At 36.1% G+C, this 24,796-nt stretch overlaps 1 long non-coding RNA gene and 1 pseudogene across 1 annotated transcript in view; both read left to right on the top strand.

Annotated features, from left to right (window-relative positions):
• The window catches only part of LOC143453769 (uncharacterized), a 126,464-nt gene that overhangs the window by 79,045 nt on the left and 22,623 nt on the right, over positions 1-24,796 (top strand). The gene's annotated exons all lie outside the window — the stretch shown is intronic.
• LOC143444144 (G1/S-specific cyclin-E1-like) lies at positions 3,101-9,804 on the top strand (annotated as a pseudogene).

Below are 24,796 nucleotides of genomic sequence, written 5' to 3'. Positions count from 1 at the left end.
TTCCATAACAGTGGTTGCGATTTACCACGGCAAACGAATGAAAACTGCCGACATTGCCTGTGATTATTTTACAGGCAGGCTAAAACAGCTACTGTTGCGTTTTTTAGCAGTTTTGTCATAGTTGCAATATCATCCCCGTGCTTTTCGATTCTGGCTTTGTACTCTGCAAACAACCTTGACTAGAACTCGATGGCAAACTTCTTTCGCGAACGTGCTGCGATCACGCTGTTTCGCATTTTCAGGAAGTCCGACTCGAACGTTACGAGCTTTCAGGTACTGGCGCCAGTCTTTCAATTGGCCTTTGTTGTACCTGTTCACCGAGTAAGAAACTTTTTGGCATAACCTAGAATCCTAGATCATCTGATTAGAAACAGGTAATTCCTTTTTCCTCTTCGTCCACATCTATCTCATGACTTAATACAATTTTAGGTAACGAGGGTCAGCAAGATACTGCCAGAAGATGATAGGTGTGTGTTAAGTTAAAGTTGACATGATAAGGCTTTAGAATTTAGGTAGTAGGCCTATAGTCATATAGTTCGTAGATTAAATAAATCTTTCAGGGAGCTTTTGAATTCTTCTTCGAAGACGTCATCTCATCAATGGAAGCACGTATTCACGAATTGCAGAATGAGAGGAAACGCAAGATTTGCATCGGTCTACCACAAGTTTGTGATTTCAAAACGTTGTAGTCCATTAACCTGGACACATACAAGATGAAACATTTGCAGGTTAGGACGTTCTGGTATTTGTGATTAATTTTGACATGAAACTTTCTTTGTACAAACTACAGATACAATCTACTATATAACAAACCCCATTCTACAACCCTGTCTAGTTAGTTCGAATCTTTGCAGTTACATTTGCGCGAATTCTCGCTCAATTCAAAAAGACTAGCAAATGGTATCTGGAAGTACAGTACTCAAATGTTATTCTGTAATTCTGTTAACTCTATGTGGCAATTGGTAATTGGAGATAGAAAAGGTTACCATGGGTAGCCAAAAATTAATCCTATTTAGCAAATTGCTACACTCAGTAGCCATCTGTTAACTCTATGTAGCATATGGTAACTGAAATTTTGGCAAATATAAACCCTAAATAACAAAAGATTACATATGGTAGCCAAATGGCAATCCTTTCATTGCCGCCGCAACAATTACACTTTGTATTGGTTTTCACGTCTTTACCTTTAAAAATAATTATGATTTCGTGAAAAGTTTAACTCTCCGGGTTAATTGCCAATTGTAATGTATGTCCGGAGTGATTTAGTCTTTCAAGTCATGATATGATGTTGTGATGTTCATCATTGATCAAATGAATTGCTGAATATAACGGAGACCCAGGTTCACTTATTACGTAATAATGCCGAGTTCGAATAGACCGATAATTAGTTTATCGAAATCCGTGAAAACGAAATACGTTGACAGATTTTTTCATGTAACTGCTTTATGGTTTTGGAAGGCGTTTTGCGTTATGGAAGGTACTCATCTGGCAATCCGGTTTTGCTATGCCCGTAGTGATTTAATTCTTTAAGTCTGTGCAACTTGAAACTTATGGAGTAATTTCACCAACCTAATTCGCGCAATTAACTGGCCGATAACATCGAGTTCAGTTCGACTCATAAAACGTATGGCGCGAGCAGTGACGGCAGCAACAAACAATTGCTGTACCTGGAGGCTGTCACATAAGAGCCAATGCTGGCAGCCCCGGGAAAAGTAAAACATTTCCAGGGTGGATAACAGCACCTTTGTTTGTGCACTTTTTGTCATCATTACGATGCCACAGGTATATAGACACTTAAACCATCTAAATTTAAATGAAATTGAACAACAGCAAATTTTATTTTTATAACAGCAGGGAGATGATAAAAGTGACCCAGCAACAGAAGAAAATGACGGGTCATGAATAAGCATTATGGACAAGTGCAGTCGGAAATCACAAAATCGGGATCTTCTAATACTGGATTAAATAAGAACAAAAACTGTCCGTAAGTTCTACTATTATTTCCAACAGCTTTCAAGTATGAATGGAAGATAATTTAAAATACCTTCAGCTTTTCAATGCTGTTTTTGATTTCTATGTGTAAAAGAAAACAAAAGCCAAACATTTCCGAGAATAATGACATAATGGTGTTAGTAATTGTTCTAGATACTGTGGTGTCATGAATTTGAACATATCGCGCCACTGCAAAGTCGTGCACGATAAAAAAATATATAATGGGAAAGGTGATTTCAAGTGCGAACTTTGCAAAAAGTTGCTGACTTCTTGGAATGGCCTCCTGAGACACCTACGTGGCAAGCTTCACGCTTTTTGTTTCGTGACAAAGGAGGGCCGGGCCGGAGCCGTAAGCTATGTTTCAGCTTTAGTTTAATTTCGCCGACTTGGCTGTTGGGTCTTCTTTGTTCGCTACGTCCCTTTATTTGCCTAAGTTATGTAGCATCTCGTTTTGTAGAACGTGATAGAGAGAGAGAGAGGGTTATTAAGCCCTCTTGCATGAAACAGTTAACTAGATCACTAAGATCAGTCGGTTTCATGAGAGAAAAATGAAAGTCAGTCTTGCTTCAACAGGCTGGCTTCATACCAATGTAGCCGGACAAAATACTTACATGATTTAATCCTATTTACACATACTATCTCGATAAACAATGACATTTAATCGCTATAAAATACACATAGCTCGTTGCCTTATCTCAAACAATACTGCACCACAAAGCCTATGCATATAAAGGAATACACTTCATTGCTTTTTTCACTAATACATAAACATTTTAACGCATCTTAAGGATATACGTTCTTTTATATTTTAGAATATTAAACAGCAGTTAACATAATTATTCATCCAATATGTTTCTAAACGGTCTGTTTGCAAAGCGTTTTTTATTCGTCATTTTGTACAAGACGTACTTTGTTGTTGTTCCATAACAGTGGTTGCGATTTACCACGGCAAACGAATGAAAACTGCCGACATTGCCTGTGATTATTTTACAGGCAGGCTAAAACAGCTACTGTTGCGTTTTTTAGCAGTTTTATCATAGTTGCAATATCATCCCCGTGCTTTTCGATTCTGGCTTTGTACTCTGCAAACAACCTTGACTAGAACTCGATGGCAAACTTCTTTCGCGAACGTGCTGCGATCACGCTGTTTCGCATTTTCAGGAAGTCCGACTCGAACGTTACGAGCTTTCAGGTACTGGCGCCAGTCTTTCAATTGGCCTTTGTTGTACCTGGTCACCGAGTAAGAAACTTTTTGGCATAACCTAGAATCCTAGATCATCTGATTAGAAACAGGTAATTCCTTTTTCCTCTTCGTCCACATCTATCTCATGACTTAATACAATTTTAGGTAACGAGGGTCAGCAAGATACTGCCAGAAGATGATAGGTGTGTGTTAAGTTAAAGTTGACATGATAAGGCTTTAGAATTTAGGTAGTAGGCCTATAGTCATATAGTTCGTAGATTAAAAAAATCTTTCAGGGAGCTTTTGAATTCTTCTTCGAAGACGTCATCTCATCAATGGAAGCACGTATTCACGAATTGCAGAATGAGAGGAAACGCAAGATTTGCATCGGTCTACCACAAGTTTGTGATTTCAAAACGTTGTAGTCCATTAACCTGGACACATACAAGATGAAACATTTGCAGGTTAGGACGTTCGGGTATTTGTGATTAATTTTGACATGAAACTTTCTTTGTACAAACTACAGATACAATCTACTATATAACAAACCCCATTCTACAACCCTGTCTAGTTAGTTCGAATCTTTGCAGTTACATTTGCGCGAATTCTCGCTCAATTCAAAAAGACTAGCAAATGGTATCTGGAAGTACAGTACTCAAATGTTATTCTGTAATTCTGTTAACTCTATGTGGCAATTGGTAATTGGAGATAGAAAAGGTTACCATGGGTAGCCAAAAATTAATCCTATTTAGCAAATTGCTACACTCAGTAGCCATCTGTTAACTCTATGTAGCAAATGGTAACTGAAATTATGGCAAATATAAACCCTAAATAACAAAAGATTACATATGGTAGCCAAATGGCAATCCTTTCATTGCCGCCGCAACAATTACACTTTGTATTGGTTTTCACGTCTTTACCTTTAAAAATAATTATGATTTCGTGAAAAGTTTAACTCTCCGGGTTAATTGCCAATTGTAATGTATATCCGGAGTGATTTAGTCTTTCAAGTCATGATATGATGTTGTGATGTTAATCATTGATCAAATGAATTGCTGAATATAACGGAGACCCAGGTTCACTTATTACGTAATAATGCCGAGTTCGAATAGACCGATAATTAGTTTATCGAAATCCGTAAAAACGAAATACGTTGACAGATTTTGTCATGTAACTGCTTTATGGTTTTGGAAGGCGTTTTGCGTTATGGAAGGTACTCATCTGGCAATCCGGTTTTGCTATGCCCGTAGTGATTTATTTCTTTAAGTCTTTGCAACTTGAAACTTATGGAGTAATTTCACCAACCTAATTCGCGCAATTAACTGGCCGATAACATCGAGTTCAGTTCGACTCATAAAACGTATGGCGCGAGAAGTGACGGCAGCAACAAACAATTGCTGTACCTGGAGGCTGTCACATAAGAGCCAATGCTGGCAGCCCCGGGAAAAGTAAAACATTTCCAGGGTGGATAACAGCACCTTTGTTTGTGCACTTTTTGTCATCATTACGATGCCACAGGTATATAGACACTTAAACCATCTAAATTTAAATGAAATTGAACAACAGCAAATTTTATTTTTATAACAGCAGGGAGATGATAAAAGTGACCCAGCAACAGAAGAAAATGACGGGTTATGAATAAGCATTATGGACAAGTGCAGTCGGAAATCACAAAATCGGGATCTTCTAATACTGGATTAAATAAGAAGAAAAACTGTCCGTAAGTTCTACTATTATTTCCAACAGCTTTCAAGTATGAATGGAAGATAATTTAAAATACCTTCAGCTTTTCAATGCTGTTTTTGATTTCTATGTGTAAAAGAAAACAAAAGCCAAACATTTCCGAGAATAATGACATAAAGGTGTTAGTAATTGTTCTAGATACTGTGGTGTCATGAATTTGAACATATCGCGCAACTGCAAAGTCGTGCACGATAAAAAAATAATGGGAAAGGTGATTTCAAGTGCGAACTTTGCAAACAGTTGCTGACTTCTTGGAATGGCCTCCTGAGACACCTACGTGGCAAGCAAGGAGGGCCGGGCCGGAGCCGTAACCTATGTTTCAGCTTTAGTTTAATTTCGCCGACTTGGCTGTTGGGTCTTCTTTGTTCGCTACGTCCCTTTATTTGCCTAAGTTATGTAGCATCTCGTTTTGTAGAACGTGATAGAGAGAGAGAGAGGGTTATTAAGCCCTCTTGCATGAAACAGTTAACTAGATCACTAAGATCAGTCGGTTTCATGAGAGAAAAATGAAAGGCAGTCTTGCTTCAACAGGCTGGCTTCATACCAATGTAGCCACATCGGAATTTTGAGTGTCGAGTCACGGGTAGCTAAGTCTTTTGTTTCCACCACGTGTCCACGTTTTATAGGTATTCGAGAGACTGTGAGTTGGTAATTAGCTGTGGAGAGTGGAGTGGTAGTTTTTTTAAATGGGGTTTCTAAGAGTACCGCGTCAATGTGGTCATCGAAAGCAGTGTTTTTGTAAGTTTGTAAGATAAATCGTTCTTTGACAAGATTGCGAGCAAAAGTTAGCAACCATGATTATGCACACATCGCCAATTCGTACAACATTTCAGGACAAATTTTGAAACTTGAAAAGGTAAGGAACGTTAGAGCCATGTACATTTTGTGACATTTATTGGATTTCGTTATGAGATGCTATGGTTTTGGTTGTTGTGGTCGCCGTTGTTTTGGCCAGTTGAACAACTTCATTATTATATTTTTTCTTGTTTATATCTTTATCTTGTTATATGACTATTATTAACATCAATTTTAACTTTCACATTAACCATAACCACATGTGTTGTTATTTTTGTTCTCAACCTGAAAGCCCACATTCAAATCGTCTTGTTTGTTTCAGCTGGGCCGACTCTGACGATTTATGGCGCTCGATGGTCGACAAAGATTCGCTTTATTACCGAAACAGCGCTTACTTGTCGAGACACGAAGATTTGCAACCTCTAGTGCGCACCATCCTGCTAGACTAGTTAATGGAGGTAGCAACTCAACTTCTAAACTCTAGGGGAAAGCAAGATAATGGAAAGTATGTTGTCTAACGCTAGTGTGTCTCTTTGCAGGTATCAAAGGTGTATACTTTACACTGGGAGACGTTTTATTTAGCGATCGACTACATTGATCGATATCTTTACAACACAACCAACATTCACAAAACGAGGTTACAGCTTGTCGGTGTCACCGCCTTATTTATCGCCGCAAAATTAGAAGTAAGTTTGTCATTTTTTTGAATAAAATTTATTTGAAGAACCTATATTCACGCAGGTAAACAGTATTTAGGAGAAATGATTTCTAAATATTGGTCTTTGCTAAACTTTTGTGTCTCTACAGGAAATCTATCCCCCGAAGTTAACAGACTTTGCCTACGTCACCGATGGAGCTTGCACGGAGGAAGAAATCATATCCCAGGAATTGTTAATCCTTAGCACACTCAAGTGGTCGCTTTCCCCAGTCACAGTGGTGTCCTAGCTAAACGTTTATCTTCAGACAGCTCACGCGGTCACGCCGCTTTCGCCGCCAATGCTCCGTCATCCGCTTTTTTTCCTTCCTCAATATCCGCAAGAAACATTTGTCCACATATCACAGGTGGGAATAAATTGCAGTCAGTTCTTGTGTGAAAGGTAACGGTCCTAAACTTTGATGAAACAACGTCTCAGATGCATCTAGTGCTTAAAATGTCACCAGCGTCCCGGTCCGGTTCTGTTCGTAAAATTTGCTATATTTTTTCTATTATGTCGTCTTCCTAATCTCGAATATATGAATATTTCGACTGTGAGTTGCCGCCGATTTATTGACCCACTTTGCTTGTGTTTTGCATTCATGCAGTTATTAGCAATTAGCAAACAATATAACTAATATCGGGACTTTCCGCGTACAGCTACCTCACATCTTCACTTGCTGGATATTTAACGTGCGGTTTCAGAAACTGCGTCAAGTGTCGAGTAATCTTAACTGTTCTTATTTCCATTCTAGTTGATCGACCTCTTTACATTGGACATCAAAAGTCTTCAGTTTCCATCCGTTTTCTTGGCTGTGTCCGCCTTGTACCATTTTTCATCGCGGGAGCTCGACACCCAAGTTTCAGGCTTTCAGTTCTTAGACATCGCCGCTGTAAGTAATTCTATAAGCACTGGGATAATTCTAGTATAAGAGTGTTATAAGATTTAGATAATACTAGGAGTGTTATCAGCAATGTCTATCAATTTATTTACGGCATTTTACCTAATTTTGAGTTTATTGCTTTAAAAATCGGTTTTCCGGTGTTTGTCGGATTATTTATATCATTTATTTTTAAGGCATTAGGTGCCCTATATAGTTGGTTTTGTTAATATTGCCTGAATTTTGCGTGTTTTAATTGAACTCTTTATGCGTTTAGTGTGTTCACTTAATGGCGTTGTTTGCGATAACAGTCCCACACAGTGGTCTTCAACCTATGAAACAATTCAGCAGGGTGGAAGCAAGTGACGTACAAAATATTCAAACTCACACGAATAACATTGACACCTTTGTAAGTTAGCGGTAAACAATTCGGCTGATTTTGAACTGTTTTACTAAGTGTATGTTTTGCTTGTATGGCTCATCTTGGTTAAAGTTGGAATTGAACCTTAAAAGAGGACAAATGGTAGGCGTATTATAATTAATTATAATTATAAACTAATAAACTTTGGCACATTGAGAGCTCTTTAGTCAAACGGAAAGGCTTCCCATAGAGAGTCAGGGTCTTTGAAAAGAATTAGAGAAATTAAATTGAATGGAAATGTCCAAGTGGTTTAACGAAACAAAAGCTGGGTATGACCTCGCTCAGTCAAAAGCAATAAATCAAACAATCGTTCTCATTATTCTCATTTCTCACAACTAAACTTATCAAATAAAACCCATGATAAATGTGATTTTATACAATGACTCAACTGAAGCATAAACAAACATTTGCAGTTTGGAGTTTGATTTGTGAGCTAAACTAGCCGACGAAAGAGAAGTTGCTGCAGCGCTATCTACATAAAAAAAAATTCAATTGGCGTGATCATAAACAGTTAACAAGGGACAGTCTCTTTTGGAAGTAGGTGCTATCGACGGGGTTAACGAGTTAATCCAACGTCGATCGCCGAATGTTTTTTGTTGCCCGCGAATGATTTTGCGCAAGGGTAATTGCTGCGTTGATAGTCTGGTTTCTGAAAGGTGGGTGATGAATATGATAAGTTATCACTGTGTCATAAATTACCAATTGCTGTATGATTTGTGAAACTGGCCAATGTTTGTGTGTGGTGATCGTTGTTGCCATGTTTAGTTAAATTAATCGCGTTGGTTTGGTGAATTATGATTTGTGAAATTAGTACTTGTTTGTCCGGAACTCTTTGTTCCATTGTTAGCGTTAGATCGTGGGTAATGAGGTGGTTTAGACACTTAAATTTGTTGTATTTGTGGCTGTAGTGGGTAAGAAATTGCGACGTCTGATGGTGACCACTTAAAAAATGTAGCACGAATTCGTTTATTAACTGGTTGAGTAAGATTCGTTTGACCTACTGCACTCATTAATTCGCGCATTAAATCTTTGGAAGATAGAACACGAAGTGTCAGATCAGCCAACAAAAACTCTAAATAATCCTCAGTCCTCACGTTTATCAAAATTTTTCAAGATTTCATTGATTATTATGTCGTAACAGTTATGAGCATACGCAGAAGGTAAACAAAGTAGCCCGAGGTCTGTCGCCGGAATTGCCTCTACCGCTAACATGTGACGATTAGTTTTTGAAGTGATTTGATAAAGGGAAAATTTATGTTCAAGGTGGGAAATCCACGCTTCGGGATTGATTTACATGCTATACATGAAATACAAAATACTTACATGATTTAATCCTATTTACACATACTATCTCGATAAACAATGACATTTAATCGCTATAAAATACACATAGCTCGTTGCCATATCTCAAACAATACTGCACCACAAAGCCTATGCATATAAAGGAATACACTTCATTGCTTTTTTCACTAATACATAAACATTTTAACGCATCTTAAGGATATACGTTCTTTTATATTTTAGAATATTAAACAGCAGTTAACATAATTATTCATCCAATATGTTTCTAAACGGTCTGTTTGCAAAGCGTTTTTTATTCGTCATTTTGTACAAGACGTACTTTGTTGTTGTTCCATAACAGTGGTTGCGATTTACCACGGCAAACGAATGAAAACTGCCGACATTGCCTGTGATTATTTTACAGGCAGGCTAAAACAGCTACTGTTGCGTTTTTTAGCAGTTTTGTCATAGTTGCAATATCATCCCCGTGCTTTTCGATTCTGGCTTTGTACTCTGCAAACAACCTTGACTAGAACTCGATGGCAAACTTCTTTCGCGAACGTGCTGCGATCACGCTGTTTCGCATTTTCAGGAAGTCCGACTCGAACGTTACGAGCTTTCAGGTACTGGCGCCAGTCTTTCAATTGGCCTTTGTTGTACCTGTTCACCGAGTAAGAAACTTTTTGGCATAACCTAGAATCCTAGATCATCTGATTAGAAACAGGTAATTCCTTTTTCCTCTTCGTCCACATCTATCTCATGACTTAATACAATTTTAGGTAACGAGGGTCAGCAAGATACTGCCAGAAGATGATAGGTGTGTGTTAAGTTAAAGTTGACATGATAAGGCTTTAGAATTTAGGTAGTAGGCCTATAGTCATATAGTTCGTAGATTAAATAAATCTTTCAGGGAGCTTTTGAATTCTTCTTCGAAGACGTCATCTCATCAATGGAAGCACGTATTCACGAATTGCAGAATGAGAGGAAACGCAAGATTTGCATCGGTCTACCACAAGTTTGTGATTTCAAAACGTTGTAGTCCATTAACCTGGACACATACAAGATGAAACATTTGCAGGTTAGGACGTTCTGGTATTTGTCATTAATTTTGACATGAAACTTTCTTTGTACAAACTACAGATACAATCTACTATATAACAAACCCCATTCTACAACCCTGTCTAGTTAGTTCGAATCTTTGCAGTTACATTTGCGCGAATTTTCGCTCAATTCAAAAAGACTAGCAAATGGTATCTGGAAGTACAGTACTCAAATGTTATTCTGTAATTCTGTTAACTCTATGTGGCAATTGGTAATTGGAGATAGAAAAGGTTACCATGGGTAGCCAAAAATTAATCCTATTTAGCAAATTGCTACACTCAGTAGCCATCTGTTAACTCTATGTAGCAAATGGTAACTGAAATTATGGCAAATATAAACCCTAAATAACAAAAGATTACATATGGTAGCCAAATGGCAATCCTTTCATTGCCGCCGCAACAATTACACTTTGTATTGGTTTTCACGTCTTTACCTTTAAAAATAATTATGATTTCGTGAAAAGTTTAACTCTCCGGGTTAATTGCCAATTGTAATGTATATCCGGAGTGATTTAGTCTTTCAAGTCATGATATGATGTTGTGATGTTAATCATTGATCAAATGAATTGCTGAATATAACGGAGACCCAGGTTCACTTATTACGTAATAATGCCGAGTTCGAATAGACCGATAAATAATTAGTTTATCGAAATCCGTAAAAACGAAATACGTTGACAGATTTTGTCATGTAACTGCTTTATGGTTTTGGAAGGCGTTTTGCGTTATGGAAGGTACTCATCTGGCAATCCGGTTTTGCTACGCCCGTAGTGATTTAATTCTTTAAGTCTTTGCAACTTGAAACTTATGGAGTAATTTCACCAACCTAATTCGCGCAATTAACTGGCCGATAACATCGAGTTCAGTTCGACTCATAAAACGTATGGCGCGAGCAGTGACGGCAGCAACAAACAATTGCTGTACCTACAGGCTGTCACATAAGAGCCAATGCTGGCAGCCCCGGGAAAAGTAAAACATTTCCAGGGTGGATAACAGCACCTTTGTTTGTGCACTTTTTGTCATCATTACGATGCCACAGGTATATAGACACTTAAACCATCTAAATTTAAATGAAATTGAACAACAGCAAATTTTATTTTTATAACAGCAGGGAGATGATAAAAGTGACCCAGCAACAGAACAAAATGACGGGTCATGAATAAGCATTATGGACAAGTGCAGTCGGAAATCACAAAATCGGGATCTTCTAATACTGGATTAAATAAGAACAAAAACTGTCCGTAAGTTCTACTATTATTTCCAACACCTTTCAAGTATGAATGGAAGATAATTTAAAATACCTTCAGCTTTTCAATGCTGTTTTTGATTTCTATGTGTAAAAGAAAACAAAAGCCAAACATTTCCGAGAATAATGACATAATGGTGTTAGTAATTGTTCTAGATACTGTGGTGTCATGAATTTGAACATATCGCGCCACTGCAAAGTCGTGCACGATAAAAAAATAATGGGAAAGGTGATTTCAAGTGCGAACTTTGCAAAAAGTTGCTGACTTCTTGGAATGGCCTCCTGAGACACCTACGTGGCAAGCAAGGAGGGCCGGGCCGGAGCCGTAACCTATGTTTCAGCTTTAGTTTAATTTCGCCGACTTGGCTGTTGGGTCTTCTTTGTTCGCTACGTCCCTTTATTTGCCTAAGTTATGTAGCATCTCGTTTTGTAGAACGTGATAGAGAGAGAGAGAGGGTTATTAAGCCCTCTTGCATGAAACAGTTAACTAGATCACTAAGATCAGTCGGTTTCATGAGAGAAAAATGAAAGACAGTCTTGCTTCAACAGGCTGGCTTCATACCAATGTAGCCACATCGGAATTTTGAGTGTCGAGTTACGGGTAGCTAAGTCTTTTGTTTCCACCACGTGTCCACGTTTTATAGGTATTCGAGAGACTGTGAGTTGGTAATTAGCTGTGGAGAGTGGAGTGGTAGTTTTTTTAAATGGGGTTTCTAAGAGTACCGCGTCAATGTGGTCATCGAAAGCAGTGTTTTTGTAAGTTTGTAAGATAAATCGTTCTTTGACAAGATTGCGAGCCAACCACATCTGGCCTAAAACCACCTCAAAAGAAGAAGCGGCTTCAATGTTCTATTTGTACTGATATAAATCGACACAGACCTTTATCGCGATCGAAAGGCTGCTGCCAGGTGTGTGGAATATCCACCTGTTCCAAGCACGTCACACAAGTTTGTAGTCGCTGCCTGCCTGATCCAGTTCAACTTTTGACTGATCCGCAGATTGACAATTGATTGTTCCGGCAAATGTACATATAAACTGATGTGCTGTTCTGATTGAAAGCAGTACCACTACTATGATTTTTACATTTTTATGGCGGATCGGCAACAGCATTGTTAACGTTTTCAACTGTCATCTTATCTATTCTGCGATTCACACAGTCAGTCAGTATTAGTTATAGCGATAATATAGTACTTTAATCGATGAAATGTAAAGAAACCGTTTTGCTTTACACAGGGTAATAATTTGTACCAGTTCACATGTAGTACGATATATATTACTCGTGTACGGTTTACAAGTGGTGTAACGTATTACTTGTGAGTTGTGATGTGGGTGAAAACAGTTACATCAATGAGATTGAACAAAATCACACGAGGTTACAAAAAACTACAAAAAAAAGTTTTTTACTGTCATCTTTATCTATTCTGCGATTCATTCAGTCAGTCAGTACTAGTTATAGCGATAATAAATAATTTAATCGATGAAATGTAACGAATCCGTTTTTCTTCACATAGGGTGGTAGTTTGTACCAGTTCACATGTAGGTTCGTGTGTTTGTGGTGTATGCTTTACAACACAAGTGCACTGTACTTTTTGTGGGGTTGGGTGAAAACAGCTAGACCAATGAGATTTAATAAAATCACCCCAGTTTACCCAAAACAATTCAGAAAAAAGGCAAGATGTTTTTTTAGCAAATTTTATGTAGATTTGCCATCCAGAAAATGGCGGGCCTTCCGGTAATTGAAACCCTTCATCAGTAAGTGAAGAGGTTAGGTGTTGCTCAAAGTTTGCAGCGGCGCATTATGAATCTTTCGTGACCTTGTACTTTGTTTTTAAGCTGATCCATGTTCTGTCAATGTTATTGAAACCAAACTTTTTCTTAACCAGGAACTGTCCGCTCGACAGCTAGTCAAATAGCTAGGTTGGCTTTAACATCTTTTAATGGAATTTTCTTCAACAAAAACAATGATTTTCTCGCTATCAACACTACCACACAGCCGAGCGCAACATTACCACAAAACAAATTCCAAGCGACTAAGGATTCCCCGTTGGACGCTAAATACATTACTGATTGGGCCCTCGAGCTAACGATCAGAGAGGTCACGAGTATAAACAAGTAAAACACGGCATGTCGTGAACATGCATATAAAGACAATACAATGCGAATAAAAACGGTGTATAACGTGATGGATATAAAAACAGTGTATAACGTGATGGATATAAAAATAGTGTATAAAAATAATCCCGTGACAGAAAAATCTTGTTCCGCTTTCATTCCCTGTTGAAGATTTGTGGTACACTGACGATCCACTTCTGACCGTGTGCGCGCCGTACGTCATCACTGATGACGTTGTGTAGCACCTCAGCGGAAAGACATGGCCTCACAGACCTTCCGGGGTTCCATCAACGCGGAAATGTAACATGCAATGGATAGGTACAAGTCCATTTCATGTCCCAATAGCAACTACGTCCTTCCCATTGATGAAAGTTGTATACAAATAAATTGTTGTTCTGTGTTAGTAAGTGAAGAGGTTAGGTGTTGCTCAAAGTTTGCAGCGGCGCATTATGAATCTTTCGCAATCAGGTTATTTAAGTTAGCTTTCTTTTTGTTGGGGTTAGGTATTTTACTTCCCATTGATGAAAGTTGTATACAAATAAATTGTTGTTCTGTGTTATGTTAAGTCAATATGTTTTGTAAGATTATTTTGTACTAATGCATCAACACCAGTACATGTATTTGTTTTCAAAGGCACCCCGGCATATTAATGAACTGATCAATATCCAGAGCTTGAGTCGCCTCCAAGTTCTGTTGGCATCACTGCTCTTGCAAAGAAAAACGGAGCCAATACACAAGCAGCAGGTATTGGTCCCAAATTGGAGTGCCACATGGATCGCAGGCTTTCAACGCTGCTTGCCCATTTTGTGCAACACCACTGGAAGGTGACCCAGGATACAAAAAGTTAATTTGGCGTTAATGTTGCACACTTGCACGAAACTTAAAATTTGGTTGCGTAATTTTTTTTACACATCACAAGTAATTAAGTATTTTTTTCTACTTACGCACGAATTGTTTATCAACCTGCTCAGTGACTCTTGCTTTACACGATGTGTGTGTGTACAGTGTAAACTCACAGGTTAACCTTGCGGCTTTACCCGTCAAAGAAGTTTATTTCATCTGCTAACCAGTATTGACTCGGCTTCGGTCTTTCCAAAAGCATTTTCAGACAACTACAGTCTCTAATCAACTGTGAATCCTGCGATTTTTAAAGTTATATACCTTGTAGATAATCCACTACATATTGCTGGTGTTTTCATTGGCTTTTAACTGTTTTTTGCTAGATTTTTCTGCCATTTAATGTAAGTTTTGTTAAATGTGCAGTCACATGCAATATTTAATCCTAATTCACCCCCATTTTTACAGGTATAGTTTTATTAAGCTCATTGCTAATTCCCAACCAAAAATACCAACAACTTCTTAGTCGCAACTCGCAACATACCAACACGCAGTCATACTGCTAGATCTTTAATTCCATATTACACTTGAGCAATGGCATTGCATAAGTGTTCGGCTAAACTTATGTTTAATCGTGACTAGCGTACAGGTGAGTGACATAGTGAAAAACTAGGCCATCTCTTATCAACACAATAACACCGGCTTACCAGCAGTAATATATAACTGGTAATTTCAATCCAGCAAAATCGCATACCATTACTTTCTGCGAGTCGACAGAAGTTTGACAGCATTGTTAACCTAGAGCTACCGTGTTTTTCACTTACGTTAAAGTAGCTAATGATGGTTATAATGCGTTATTTCAGGCCAACTCGAGAACATAAGAAAAGGAACATGCTAACTAACGCGTCAAAATCGGCACCTGAAAACATAGAACGCATATGAAATTAACAACGCTACAAGATCATTATGAACAAATACATAGGCCTATTCCAAAAATTTGCACGGTTATTATTAAGATTTGCACTAATTTATGATTGAAACCAACGGTAAGTATTCCAAGCTAACCGGAAATTTTATTTAGCCCACTTTTCAAGTTAATAAACGAAAGAATGTTCAACCAACTAATGTTTTATTTTCACTAATTTCAGGTAACTGTTTCGAGCTCTACGGTGTGATTTTAATGAAATAAACTAGTAATTTAACTTTCACTTCTTTCTTCTCTTTCGAGCGGTACTGGCAAATGGCACAAAATTGTGGTTGTTCTCTAACTGTCATCGAGTTAGTTGTGCGTAAATGATTGAACGAAAACGATACGCTTCTTTGCGCTCACGATAGCAGCAAAGAGCAAAATTATGAAGAACATCTCCATAGTTAGACAATATCTCAAAAACTACAAAATCAAACTTTATAAAACAAACATGGAAAGATAGCTGAACATTTTTTAGAAAAAGTCACCAAATTTCAAATTTCTACAACAAACAATGCAACTGTACGCAACGTTTTGCTGTGACTGTGTGCGGGGTAGGTCAAGCCTAGTTAAAATAGGGTTAATGCATGAAATGACCTGTAAGTTCATCCCATAGAAAGGCATAGATTGAATTGAATTCTTTTACCTTGTAAAAAGTATATTTGTAAGATATCAGATACCGGATGTTATTTTGTTTGATGACGATAACAAACAACTGGTACCATACATCAATGCATTTAATGTGGTTAGTGTAATAAATTCAAACAAATATGAATGTTGACGGACTCTTATTTTCATTTTGTATTTCCTAAAATACAGCTCTCTGTATTTTAGATACATTTCTAAAATACAAGCTCTCTGAAAGATTTATTTAATCTACGAACTATATGACTATAGGCCTAATACCTAAATTCTAAAGCCTTATCATGTCAACTTTAACTTAACAAACATCTATCACCTTCTTGTACTGCTGTTAAGTTTGCCAGACAGCTTAAGGGACACACTTGGCTTGGACCGAAGGTTTTACAGTTTTTTAATTATTTTCAAGTTAGCCATAGTCGTTGATCAGATAGGACTTCTGGAAAGTAACTTTTTTCATTACAGAAGTTGTTTGAGATTAGTGTTTATGTTATATATTATATTTATGTTATATTATGTTATATAGGCCTATCATATTTTCATCGCCTAAAAAAAGGCCAATTTCGCCAGCTATTACAATGCAAATAGAGTTTTACGTTTAACGAATTTATCACATGTTTTTGGATAACTATATGCATATGCACAAGTAATGCATTCAGCTTCAAAATCATTACGTCGTTTTCTGAAACAAGGTGACTTTTGCCACAGTTCATCAGATAACACAACATATTTCTTTGCCAAAAAGTCGGGATCACGTAAATTGACCGTGAACAAAATCACTGGCGACAATTGGTCGTGGTCAACTGGCTATCAAACGCTACGAATTTTATTTTTGACGCATATTAGCATTGTTGTTTAATGAAATTATATGATTAAAGTAATAATATGAATTAAGGTCAGTTGGTTCTAGGTAAATTTAAGTCACGGTGAGTTGTCCCCCCCCCCCCCCCGGGGCCCGGACAGTTGTCCTCGCGTTTGATTAGTTTATTCGCGGTCAATTTCCCACGGTTAAATGTCGTTTAACCCTAAAAGTCACCTAAAACTATAATTGTGTTGAAAATATAAGCAAGAATGCAAAAAAATGTAAAACAGAGGACATTTTGAGTTTTTGACATTTTTCAGTAGGCTATACATTGAGCACAACTCATTTTTCTTTAAAAAAGAGGATATATGGTAGCCCTAAGTAACACGAATGTGAGTGAGCGAACTTATCGACATTCATCCACATTGGCAGTTTGCAAACTTTTGATAATGTTTGAGTCAAATTGTTATTGTAATCATGCAATTGTTCATTAAGGAAACTATGAGTTAATTCTTGTTATTTTATGTGATTTCCATGTTTAACTTTAATCATTTAATGCTATCATTTAATTTAAGTACTATTCCCTTTAAGTTCGTGTGAAGCTAAGTTTTGTCATTGGGATTGGCCAAGGAGGCCATTCGTATCGAGTAGAGAACGTGTTGTGTGTACGCTCTGTGTGAGCCGATATTACAATCATCAACTTATTACAACAGGGAAACTTTTTGAATTTCGTTTTTATATGTGACAGTCACTGTTTTTTTTACTTTGTAATTAATTTTGCAAACAATTGTTGATATTGATTATTTTTATTAAAACATTTACCCATTATATGAGTTTACTCCTATCAATAAAACCTTCAAATTATTTAAGTTCTTTTCAGAATATAGGTTATAAGTTTGTATAATATTAAGTATTAACGCAATTGATCATCAAGTAGTTGGAATGCCAGGTGACGTTTTGTTAAAATCAATCAGTGATGGGATTTCACAAGACGTTTTTAATAAAGAAGGACAAGAAAAGAAATTTTCCTGCAAATTTTGTGATAAATCATTCAAATGCAAAAGCAACTTGAAACAACATTTAAGAACTCACACAGGTGAGCGACCTTATCAATGCGATGTGTGCGACAAGTCATTTACCCAAAGCGGCAGTTTGAAAGCTCATGTAAGAATCCACACTGGTGAACGACCTTATCATTGTCAAGTTTGCCTCAAGTCATTTACCCAAAGCACCAATTTAAAATCTCATATGAGAATCCACAATGGAGATTGATCTTATTATTGCCAAGTGTGTCAACATTCCTTTTCCCAAAAGAACAATTTGCGGAGTCATGAAACTATTCACACTGTGAAACGACATTGACAATGTTTAATGACAGATGCATTAAAGAAATATTAAACCTCCTATTGAGGAGATCTAAATATTTTGAAGTGGTCTTTGGACAAAACTTAGCATCGAAAAATATTTAAAAACCATTTATCCAGATGCTGCATCCATTTTTTTGTGTTTTATTTGTTCACTTTTACATTTTTTATCAATGACTTTGTTGTATTTATGAAACATAAAATTGCACCATATAGTTTTGTTGGGCAAACAGCTTGTTTTTTCAGGAAGTTTATCAATGCAAGGTGCTCTAAAATTCGTATGATAAAATTCATATGATAACTCACACTGATAAGAAACCTTATCAATGCCTAGTGTTAATATCGCTACTCTCGTGATATATAATCCTGGGATATACCCTAGCAGTTGGCGCGCTTTAACGTCCCAGGTCGGGTGCAGAAATAGGGTATAAATTAGCATGAAAGTAGCTAAAATTGGGTTTTTTAGACCAAAAATTCTAGTTTTTATTTTGCGCCTCTGTAAAAAAAAGTTGAATCATGTTTTTTTGATGGCCTTTTATTGAATGGTAGCTAAAAGCATACTAAATTGACATGCAAAATTTCAGAGAGTCGCATGCAGGATTTTTCGAATTATAAGCCTTTTAGTAAATTTACTGTATAATAAAAGAAACAAAGATTTCAAGGCATTTTTTGGTGTTTGACGCCTCCTTAAAGGTAACTGGATTAAAAGTAAACATTGACTTTCCGTACAGTACTTAGCTTATTTTAAAGAAGTTAGTTTTTTTTAAACTTCGGCTTTTTGTCATAACAATTAACAACCTCTCTACATCATGCTCATATATAAATGTATTTGTGGTTTAGCGTTTTTTACTTATAAAACGAGCTATTAACGTTTTTGCCGATGTTTTACATACAGTTGTCATTATAATATTACATGTCTTCGTTTTCAACTCCAACAATAAAAGTTAATACCGCCGTGGTTTTGCCCGAACCATTGACAATTCCGACAATTGTTGTTCATTTCAGAATATACCGTTACTGTCCGTTAAATTTCTGGGAGAGAAAAAATTTAAACAGTTGCACTGTAAAAAATAACCTTAAAATTACATACATTTTTATTTCATTTTACATAAAAACATATGTAGATGTGCAGAGGATGCTGCTTGATTTAACTATTCGGTCTTAGTTTACCTGCCGAATTAATGATCTGACTCCGTGGTTGCGTGCGGTTAAAAATCTCTAACCTTAACGTGTTACTACTGCTACTAGCCGAAAGCTATTATGATTAACAGATACAGTTTATCAGAAAACAATCCTTTATTGTAGGAACTGTACAGGTTCCGATTATTATGACACAAACACAAACTTAGCATTCACCAATTAAAACAAGTCTAACGAATTACATTTTAACACGACTAACGTAGTACGTTCGTACGATTCAATATCTCTGTCTGCGCGTACTCGCGTATCAGCACGAGTTTATAAAGTGGAGCGATGTGAACGGAAATATTCAACACAATATACACGAACATTTCAGAATGTGTGACCGATAAAGGTAAAGCGTTGGCAATGGGAATTACATTCAGTTAAAACTAGGATGTTATGAAATCACCTGGTAACGCACTAAACAGCGTTTTCACATAAAGTTATTTAGGGCAGTTTCCAAATATTAAACGACAATAATTGTGGTTTCGTCAAGTTGCAACTGCAGCTAGATTGCAGCTTGCAGAAATGCTAGTTGCAGTTTTATTATGAACAATGTTTCAGTAACTAAATGGCGCATGTTTCCACAATTCATATAGTGGTATTGGATGTGGCTCCCAAGCCACTACAGATGTTTGTGACAGATAATTATGTGTTTTTTTTGCTAACATACTTCAGATTTTACAAAACATTTTCTGTTTCTTGATTTTTTTTCATGTATAACCATAAAACATATATTTGTTTGCAATTTTATGGTAAACTTATGTAACAGTACACTAAGAATAAAAATTAAAATTGATAAAAAAATACAGTATTTCAATAGAGTAAAGCAAATACAAATGTGGGCTCTATTTCTGTCATTAGGGCTGTAATACTAGGCTTATTGTGATTTATAAGATCGAAAACAAAACGATAATGAAAAAAATTTCTACCCAAACTACAACCAGTTTTTGCAAATCCTTGACGTTCTTTTGAAAATTTCTTTAAAGTTAATTTGTATACTGTATTAACTTATTTATTCTATTTTTGTCCTGGAATGAAACATATCAAAAAGATATGTAATTCATATTTTGTATGTAACCCGTAGACCTAAACGTACCATGAAATGCTTCCACAGGTTAAACAGTCTTGGTTAAACTCTATAAAATTGTATAAATAACCATTTTTTGAGTTAAATTAACGTTTAAAGTTAATTTTTGTTTCCCTTTTTCCAAATTATGATATTTCCAATTCTTCAGAAAAAAATGTTTAGATTTTTATGTTCTTTCTCTGAAAATTGCTGCTGCACGTGGCAGGCGTTTATGAGTTCTGCTTTGGGTTTGGTTCGGTTTGATGCAAACTGCATTCTATCTAATAACAGAACTAGGCTAGGCTATATGAGGTTGTATACCTGTCCCCAACTTAGGAATATACGAAGTTGTAAAACCATTAGGAGAACTTTGTTGCTCTAAATCTTGTAATTTGACTGACTATTTTCCACTGAATGCTTACAAGGTCAATAGATAAAGGTTTCTCATTTTAAATCATGCGGTTATTTGAGCATTTCACATCTGCTTAAGCACTACCAATTAGTGAATTATACACAACAGGTGTATATTTAAGGAGGCTTCAAACACCAAAAAATACCATGCAATATTTGTTTGTTTTATTATACAGTGAATTTATTAAGACTAGTTAGGCCTAGGCCTACTAGAAAAATCTTGCATGGGTCTCTCTGAAATTTTGCTTGTCAATTTAGTATGCTTTGGACTACCATCTCGTAAAATGCAATCAAAAAACATGAATAAAACTTGTTTAACATAGCCTAGGCGAAAAATCTAGAATTATTGGCCTATAAATCGGCTACCTAATTTGTCCTACTTTCATGCCATTTTTTAGCCTAATTCTGCACGCAACGTGGGACATTAAAGCATGCCAACTGCTAGGCCAGACGTAAGAGTCTAACAAAATCAGAGATATCTTTAATTTTAAGTGTTTGCTGCCTCCTTAGTGGTTTTGTTGTACATTGAAATTATGGCATACCATTTATTGTTTTATTTGCGAAACAAAACTCACTGTCATTAAGTTACTTTGAAAAGTTTACTAATATAAATGATTGATTGATGGTAAAATTTGTTTTCATTTTACGTTACGACTATTTTCATGATTAGTGTATGTACATTTTACGTTATATGAGATATGATTAGGTTTTTTAAATTGTTTTACTGTAATATGGAATCACCTGCGGAAGACCTTAGTGGCAGTGAAAATGACAGATTCATTAGTGAAGCTTTGCCAAATATTCATTTTATACATAAAAGCAAGTTACTGTCCACCGTTGCAAGTCTTGGTGTGGAAACTTTAGCTGATCTTTCTTTTCTAAAAGAGGAAAACTTAAGCATACTTCAGCCAATCAAACGGCGCAAGCTATTGATCTACATTCATAGTAATGCGCATCTACGGAAAGTAATCAATGAAAATAAGCTTGACATTTACAAATTGAAAGAAGAGTGGCCTATACTTTTCGGAAAAGTCGGGATGATGGTACATTACAAGAGGCTTACCCAAGTTTCCTTAGATCAGTTTCAAATTTTTGTTCAAAATCAACTGCAGCGATTGTTGCAGTTCATGCAAACACAACAGCTAAAAATGCAGGTTTGCATAGAATTATCTTTGATATCAATTTGGCAAAAGAAAAGGTTGATGCAGATACAGATGTAGATATAATTGGTGTAGTAATTATGCTCTGTAAGTACTTCCATGAAGATCCAAATGAACTTTTGTTAAAGGTGAGCACCACTAATGTCGATACAGATGGCTAATTTATGAAAATAATTTGAAAGTTATGGTATACTGATATGTTGATTCGTAATCCAGTAAGAAACATTTGATTGTATAAGACTCATAGTACACTAAAAATATTTTTCTTTGAAGGAAGATGAAGATGTGCCGTTGAACCCTTGCATTGTGGCACATGGTAATTAATTTGACTATTTTTGTGTGCTATAAGTTGTAGTGCATTACTGTACTGTACTGTACTTTGCCTTTTGTTAGGGCCAGCCAGATGTGTTAACCTCAAAAAGGTTTTACATTTTCGTGGACAAGAAGTGTGCTTTTGACTACATCAATTCTGCCCTTGAAGCTGTCACCTTACCATCTGCATGCTACTACGTGTTTAATGTAAGGTATCCTGAAGAACTAAGCGCGACTCTGGAATTACTGCAAAGGTTAGTTCATGAGTATCTGTACCTTGTCACCATTGTTATTGTAAGCAGTAGCGGATATTTGTTTGTTGTTTGTACTGTTTATTTAAAAAATAGAATGCATTTTTGCTTGTTGACATCAAAGTATTTTTTGCTTTCAGAAATTTTGTTAATATTGACCCACTACATGGGAGCAAAACTAAGCATCGTGGCCAAAAAGCACGGAAAAAAGGAATTAATGGCAAACTGCTATCTTTCTACAACGCAATAAATAACTTCGAAGTACTTGTGTAAGAATAGTTGTGGCCAGACATTTCTGTCAAGTATTTCTGTTTTACCTGACCATTTTTCTTCGAGGACAATGTTGTTATTTGCATGTGATTTATACAGTTATAAAATTGATTAGTCTGATGTAAAGTAGTTTGAGCGCATTTTGTTTCATCGAAATGTGCATAACTGCATAACTATGTGTTTAAATGTGGTGCTGATGACTGCAACCCAAACTTCAGGAAGTATACTTCACTTATGTCTTACTATAAAAGAAAGCATAAGACAAAGCCATATCAAAGAACTTTTACTGAATCTGACATTTCTTGTGATTTGTATAAACGTGCACAGCCTGATTGTACTCTGAGTACCAACTGTTTTGAGTAACCAACTGTACAATATTGTAAAACATATCAAGTGTCATATTTTCAATGGTGAAGTAATTAACTGTCCGTATTACCACTGTCATGCAAAGTAAAACAAATAAAAGTAATTGTAAATAAAAGGCGGGTGATTGCTAGATTTACTTTTAATAAAGTAATGATTTTTGCACTAATACAGCTAATTATATGTAGAAAACATGTTTATAGGATCTGTAATAAACATACTATCATTAATATTTTAACAGTCTTATGCGTTAATTTACATAACGCGTTGTTTTCTGAAAAAACAAATTGCTTTGTGTAAAAGCACTTTACATCTTTTGAATATAAAAATACATAATTTTGTATGGCGACACTGCTGCCATAAATTTAGATGTAAACAAGAAAATTTTTTTTTTACAGTGTGGCTTCGGAACGAAGTCATGGAGAGCGCATAGCGATAATCTCGCAAAATAGAACCATGGAATAATGGACTATGTAAACATTCCCCGTTTTTATGGAAGGTTATTCGAATAGGTCGAATAGAATTGTCCATGTACATTTGTACAATACAAACTCGCTTTCCTTTGCAGCGAAGGCGAACTGTAAAAGGCACACGACAATTTTTGTACAACGTATGGATTGTATGCCATACGCTATTAGCAGAGCCAGGCTATAAACTGTACAGTAGGCCAAAACAAAACAACGTAAGCGTGGACGTTTTCGACCAAACGGCGAGAAAATACAAAACTCATGCAGCAAGTAGACGATGACCTTTGGCTGTTTCGACAAAACTTCTGGACATAGTGGAGCTAAATTTCTGGATTCTGCACAGAAAATGTTTCGGTAGCAAAATCGGCCGACGAAGCTTCATGCTCCTGCTTACGCGGTGAAGCGGAAGCAGGTGGTCCAAAGAGAAGTGAACCCAGCGCAGAGAAGACCATTTGGAAAGCGAAGGAAATGTGCGGAAGAAAGTCGTAAAGCTATATAGTTACAGAACACACCACATTGGGATCTTCTGAAGTAATACGGCTTCCGACATACGTTTTTATTTTGATATTTCCGAGAAAATTGATTCCATACACTGTAAAAAATAACCTTAAAATTGCATACATTTTTATTTTATTTTACATAAAAACATATGTAGATCTTTGTGACAGATAATTATGTGTTTTTTTACTAACACACTTCAGAATTTACAAAACATTTTCTGTTTTTTATTTTTTTTTTGTATAACCATAAAACATAAATTTGTTTGCAATTTTATGGTAAACTTATGTAACAGTACACTAAGAACAAAAATTAAAATTGATAAAAAAAATACAGTATTTCAATAAAGTAAAGCAAATACAAATGTGGGCTCTATTTCTGTCATTAGGGCTGTAATACTCGGCTTATTGTGATTTATAAGATCGAAAACAAAACGATAATGAAAAAAATTTCTACCCAAACTACAACCACTTTTTGCAAATTCTTGACGTTCTTTTAAAAATTTCTTTAAGGTTAATTTGTATATTAACGTATTTATTCTATTTTTGTCCTGGAATGAAATATATCAAAAAGATAGCCTATGTAATTCATATTTTGTATGTAACCCATAGACCTAAACGTACCATGAAATGCTTCCACATGTTTATAGTCTTGGTTAAACTCTATAAAATTATATAAATAACCATTTTTTGAATTAAGTTAACGTTTAAAGTTAATTTTTGTTTCCCTTTTTCCAAATTATGATATTTCCAATTCTTC

This window comes from Clavelina lepadiformis, chromosome 1, assembly GCF_947623445.1.
Source record: "Clavelina lepadiformis chromosome 1, kaClaLepa1.1, whole genome shotgun sequence".
NCBI classification, from domain to species: domain Eukaryota; kingdom Metazoa; phylum Chordata; class Ascidiacea; order Aplousobranchia; family Clavelinidae; genus Clavelina; species Clavelina lepadiformis.
This window is presented reverse-complemented; position numbering and strand designations above follow the sequence as displayed.